This window comes from Euprymna scolopes, chromosome 18 (genome assembly GCF_053919585.1).
Source record: "Euprymna scolopes isolate OS-2025 chromosome 18, ASM5391958v1, whole genome shotgun sequence".
Lineage (NCBI taxonomy): Eukaryota > Metazoa > Mollusca > Cephalopoda > Sepiida > Sepiolidae > Euprymna > Euprymna scolopes.
This window is the reverse complement of record NC_136499.1, coordinates 129,332,717-129,339,734: the sequence shown is the minus strand read 5'-3', so window position 1 is coordinate 129,339,734 and position 7,018 is coordinate 129,332,717.

Here is a 7,018-nt window from a genome sequence, read left to right as displayed (position 1 = left end):
GAAACATAAACACCATTTTAACTATACAAACAAAACTTTACTTCCTTTAATCTATTTACTTTACAACACTTTTCGATAATTAAAATTTACTTTTACAATTACATTAATTTCACTTTTAAAAAACACATTATTATCTTTCAACACACTACAAAACAATAATATCTCCTTTCTCTCAAATACAAATACAAACGGTGTCACACGAACACGCGTCCCCCCGCACAAACACACCTTCTTTCAACTTATACACTACAGTAGTACACTGCTTTTCTCAATTTATTTACAAAATACATCTTTAAAATAAAACTTTACAAAAAAAATATCACAATTTACAAAAACTTTTACAATACCAACGTAATCACTAAATAATAATCATATATAATATTAATTCATACTTTCTTTCGTCATTAGTAGCCGAAAAACTTCGCATGAGGACAAACTAAGTAAGAAAAAACAAAACACGCAATCTTTTACAATTTACACTCACTGATCACTTTCACATGATCAATTTAAAAACTAAAGCGAAAATCCACTTGCGCAACAGCTAGCGTTTTAAAGGACATATAACCAAATATTAATCCCTTAAAAACGACTAGACAGCACGATAAGTGGCGGGAATCGACTAATCAATAGTTCAGCCTGCTATTTAAGGGCCAGTAAGTCTGGCAGAACTTAATGAAAAGTGCAAAAAAAAAAAAAAAAAAAAGTCTTACTAAAAAAGTGTGTGTGAATAAATAAGTAAATTGCGTGAGGTAGGAAATGTAAGGTTCTAGTCTAATGTTAGGTGGTCGCTTACGGCTACATCACGTTCAGATTTTTTTTTAATAATTTTTTTTTTTTTTTCCACAAGGGTTGACAGGAACTGTTCGAATGGCTGCGATTAGGCTGGCTTTGGTGTTGTGGGAGGTCATGTTTGTGATGTTCTCAACATATGACCAAACTAATAAGTCCAGTGGGTTCAGGCCAGGGGAGGAGGGAGGCCTATGAGTGAAGGATACAAAGTCGTAGCACTCTTTCTGAAGCCAAACCTGGGTCTCTTTGGACTTGTGGACCGGCACATTCTTCAGCACATCCAGGTACGTTTTGGTGTTGACTTTCAATGCATTTTGAGGGTGCTGGCAATGGTCCTGTTGTCATAACTTGGATCGGTAGAGAGCAGGACTTGTACAGCAACGCATCTCCGATATCGCTCGTTGAATATTGTGTCATTTTCAGACATGATAGAAGGCTGCTATCGCTCTTGGCATTTGTACACAACTAGTAGATGGTCTGCAACGAGAAAAGAAAATTGGTTTTCATCAAACGGAAATGGAATCATGTCTTTTCTAGGACGACAATTTTATCATTCCACCCTGTAGAGCTGATGGCAACGTGACACTATATTCGTTGTGCTGAGATGTAAGAAAAGATCAAAGGACGACAAAATAAAAGGAAGTTTAGCGATTACTAAAAGGATTTATCCATAGACAATGTGGGGTCACGTAGGTCACAGCAATATGCCGGTGGGTTATCTCTTTTGCCTTGTCACTGGTTAATGCGGCTTTGTGTGTAACCTTCCCCTATACATGTGGTGGGTGAATGTTACGCTATTGTCCGTATTCCTTCATGAATTTGTAGCTTAAAATGTCCTGTTCAAGTAATAACAAGATATCAATTGAGTCGACGAAAACTCATTTCCTTGAAACTCGAAATCCAATCTCACCCATTATTTATTTATTTATTTTTTTTTTTTGCACTCACAAGCATACTTTCTTATATAACTGATATGTCCTCTGATGTTGCGCTTATTTGTCTCCCTAAGTCACTTGGGATAAGGTGATTGGGTATAATCGTGACTAAGCACCCAGAGTCGATCATCGCTATCGTTGAGATTGGAGGAGCTTTAATCTCAATAGATATTCTTGTGAATTGACAGCATGCTGAATATTGTATATAAGGTGCCTTCAAGAAGTTTCCAGACATTTTTTTTGTACAGACATTTTTTGTACAGACATTTTTTTGTACAGACATTTAAAATTGTTGAAGATTCTTGAAAATTTAGTATCTGCAGATGACTGACTAATATTTATGATTTCACGTTCAAATGAACAGCTACAGCAGGAATTGGAATACACTCTACTAAAGCCTGATTGTCACATTTTAAAAATGCAATCTGGGCATGAGGACACTTTAAAATAACGATAAACAATAAAATTATGTTATAAACTTGGAATGCTTCAGATTGCTTTTGGACCATCATGTATGAATCGAGCATCAGTTTTTGAGTGGCATAAGAGATTCAAGGAAGGCGGGGAGTCTCGGAGGGATGATGAGGTGTGAAAGAAGTAAGGAAGTCAGAATACCAGAATTGATTGGCCAAATAAAGAATTTCATTTATAAAGACCGCCGTGTGTCTATAGAGACAATAAGTGCACAGTTTGATGGCAGTGTGGGAACTGATTGTACACAATTATTCACAAGGAACTGAAGATGCCTAACTCCACCCTTATCACAAACTATTTGACCAAGATAGGCATCAAGACAGTTCCTCACCCACCCTATTGTCCAGACCTTGCTCCCTATGACTTTCAGTCATTCCCTAAATTCAAAGAAAACCTTAGAGGCTGTCATAAGACAATTGAGAAAATGAAAGAAACTTTGACGAGTCATTGACACGCTAACCCAAGAGGACTTTCATGGGGACTTCCAGAAATTGTTTGAATGGCCCAAGTGTATTACAGCAGGAGGAGATTACTTCGAAGGGGACTAGAGTTTCATTGCACTATCAATAAAAGTACCGATACAAAGCACCTTGTATGTAATAAGTTATCAATTATAGGCGCAAACCATAGCATCTCTCCTCTTCCGCATAACATGTTGCTCCCTGCTGATGCTTTCTTACAACTCCATCAATTTTTTTTTTTTTGAGTATTGCATTGTACGGTCCGTTTGAAATATATTCTTGTTGAAATTCATTTCTCATTATGTCCCATAGATATCCCTGTCTTTTAACAGGCCTGAATAGCCTTCTTCAAGTTTCAGCTATCTTGGGCTCCGTGTTACGCTTGTGCTTGGCCTTGGGCCTAATATGTTCATCATGGGGGCACCTCAGTCTATGTAATCCCTGTGAGACGTACACTATCGGTTTTGACACTGGAAACACGTTAAATTAAATGCCTCCAACTGTGTTGTCTATCCAGTCATTTTTTTATAAAATCACCAAAATACTACCAAGATATGAAAAGGAGCACAGAGAGGTCTGAAAAAGGACACATTCCTCAGACCAGTGTCGACACCCATGACTAGAGCTCCCCAAAGTCAAAAACAACACCCAATAGCACAAGCAATGGAAGCAGACATCAATGCTGAAATTCAGCGAATACCATTGGAGGGTATTATTGAGCAGTGCAAGGATTAAAACTGTTTTAACAGTTTGGTCTTTACAGTAAGGAAGGATAATGGCACGGTCAGACAGTGGTAAACTTTAAATGGACACTAAACACAGTTTTGAAAGACTAGGACATTTACCCAATACTCCTGATGGATCAGCTTTTTCACAAAATAGGGGGAAAAAAAAACTTGTGGTATTAGTCGTTGAATAATTGACAAGACACAGTAAAAAAAAATATGCATTAACAAAAATACATAAAAGAGGTAATCGAGCAATATCTTTGGACTAGTGGGTGACAACCATACTCTCCATGTGTCTGACTCCTTTGGTAAAACGGTTCTCGTTACCCAGAAGTGACGTCATGGAATAGTTCATTATGAACTATTCCATGACGAGAACCGTTTTACCATATCGGAGCTCAATTGCAAACAATATCCTGGTCCAGCATTCTTCCTGCACGGATTGAGCCAATTTTTTCAATTAAGGAGGGAATTTCTAGGGAATATATATTAACAAGCGAACTCTAGTCGCATAATATCCTGGTAAAGGGAGACAATTTAATGTTAGCTTTTTTTTCGCAGTAGTGCTGCCTTTCCGTATACAGCACCTGGTATTCCCAAATGGTCATCCATCTGATAGTGACTAATATGCAGCCAAAAAAAAAAAAAAATTTAAAAAATTAAATCAAATTTTTTTTTTTTTTTAAATATTTTCGATCAATAAACATGGGAATCTCTTGCGATTTAAATGGCACTCTGCCTTTCCTATCTTGAAAACCATAAGAAATGGAACCCAACCAAAAGTGGAATAGTTCATTATTCCAAGTAATATACTTTTTTGCTAAAAACATTGCAACAAAATAATAGCAATTTTATTTTTAAATCAAAATATAAAAATCACCTATTGATGAAGATGATGATGACGACAATGATCCCTGGAAAAATGATGTCAATATTTCTTGAGTCATTTTTGAAATAGAAAGAAACTCCAGTTCTAAGCAAAAAATACAAATTAAAAATCCAGTTACGAGAAGCTTTTTTTTTCTTTTTTTTTTTTTTTTTTTTTTGACAAAAAAAATCAATCCAGTCGTGATCAGCAGGAACGTAGTGTTCTTTTCCTGTTCCAACATCACTGAAGAATTCAAAAATGTTTTATAAAACGATCGGTTTGTTCGTATCACACTTGGTTAGAGAGAGAATCAACAAAATACTTGCGATCAAACTTATGCTAAAAACATTGCAACAAAATGAAAAACGAACAAAATTTAAATTTGCAGATTTTATTTTGTCAATTTTTCTTTTCTTGATTTTAATACATCAAAAAATTTATCAACATTTTTTTTTGCATTTAAATGTTGATCTTTAAAAATTTTTTTAATCATTTTTGTACCAACTAAAACTAAAAAAAATTAAATTAAAAAAACAAAACAAAAATGTCTTCATTTCCTAAGGCCATTGTTTATCACAATCAACAGACCAAGTGTACAGTTAGCAGTAGCAGCTGAAAAGAACAAGTTTAGCACACAACCATATCGGAGCTCAATTGCAAACAATATCCTGGTCCAGCATTCATCCTGCACGGATTAAGCCAATTTCTTCCATTAAGGAGGGAATTTCTAGGGAATATATATTAACAAGCGAACTTTAGTCGCATAATATCCTAGTAAAGGGAGACAATTTGATGTTAACTTTTTTTTCGCAATAGTGCTGCCTTCCCGTATACAGCACCTGGTATTCCCAAATGGTCATCCATCTGATAGTGACTAATACTAATATGCAGCCAAATAAAAAAAAAAAAATTAAAAAAAATGAAATCAAATTTTTTTTTTTTTAAATATATTCGATCAATAAACATGGAAATCTCTTGCGATTTAAATGGCACTCTGCCTTTCCTATATTAAAAAACCATAAGAAATGGAACCCAACCAAAGACACGAGAGAAACTTCTTTCGACATTTTTTCTTTTTTTCAGTCACATCTCGACTAAATGAATCATTTTGACTTCGGGTCATACACTCTACATACATACATTTTACACCAGTAGTTTCTTCCCCAGAACCGCTAGACTCTGGAATTCCATTCCAGGTTCCTGCTTCCCTAACTGTACTGACATGCAGAAGTTCAAGTGCAACGTGAACAGACATCTTGCTGCCCAAATCCCAACATAGTGCCCCAGTAGTTGCTGCCCCTGATAGTTGCCCCCTACACCAAAGTAGCAGTGTGCCTTGTTTGGAGTGAAAATGTAATAAAAAACACTGGCATTCATCACACTCACTGAGGCTCACCATAGAATTCAATTAGAAAGACTGACGCTAAGTTGCATACACAAGGCACTCTTGTCAGAGTTAAGTCATAAGAGATGCATCCTCCCAGCCATCATCTTCTCTTTTTGAAGTGTCAGTTTATTGCTGACTGCCTTGCTAACTTTATGCAATTCATAATACATACACGTGCACAAGAGTCGGCTTTAGTTAGGTTCTTCCCCTGCCAACACTACGTCTCGAACCACAGAAAAATCACACACAGTAGACCCAAGCAAGGCCGCAAGATATGGTTAGCTAATCACAATAATCCATCGTTAAAGACTGACCGCTTGTAAAGTTGAGAGCTCAGGTAAGTGTTCCATGGTGATTTCTACCCCGTCTCCTCAGCTGCCTGCTAATAGATATGCTTGTGCCGCCAACTCAGAGAATTACTACGTCAGAGATTAATTCATAATCTAGATAACGATGAGCTGCAGGCTAAACCATCAAAAACATCACTGGAAGAAAACAGAATAGATCTCGGGTTGAGAGATCGGCAGAGAAAACAGCATCAAAAGATTCAAGAAAGGCAGCCGTTGTCAAAACCTTCCAACTCCGTTGATCAAACACCCTTATTGGTCAAGTTTCATGATTATAAAGGGTGGACTACTTTGATGATAAATTGGTAGATACATTCTTTTTCTGGCTACTGATATCTAAAGCATGCCAAGATTATATTATTGCCAAGTGATGTTTAGTGCTAAACTCATTCCATGCAACTGCTGGATTAATGGGGTGCTCATTGTATATTTGGTCCTTATCAATGTAAACATTTTGTTTTTATTTAATGCATCCATTTGCCAATATGGCAGTCAACAAAATGGGAATTTATGAACAGGTTTCATGTATTGATCAGAAATGATACGATGCTGCTTATTTCGAAGGAATGAAAATCAAAAAAAAAAAAAAAAAAAAAAAAAAAAAAAAGAAGTCATTTGAACATTTTTAAACAACTAGCTATCCCGATCCGACATTGCCTGGTAGCGTTTTCATTTGCCTTTTTTTTTTTTTTTTTTTTTTTTTACTTTTAATTATACTGAGATTTTTTTTTTCTTTACAAAGAATTTATTTTGTTCCAAACAAAGGGAAATAAGTCTACAGTTTTCAAACAGTTATCTTCATTGCACTTGTTATAGTCACACATCTTGGTCACTATACTCCCGGACAATTACCAAAAGATCAAGAGGCGTACAGCAGCAACAAAGTTGTAAATATACAAGAACCGCGATGGGGCTAACAATTGTATAAATAAGTTTACCAGCATTTGACAACGTTTTTGAGATGCTATTTAAATTATTAACACGATTTAAAATAGTTACTATCATTTTGGTTGTGATTTTATAAACGTT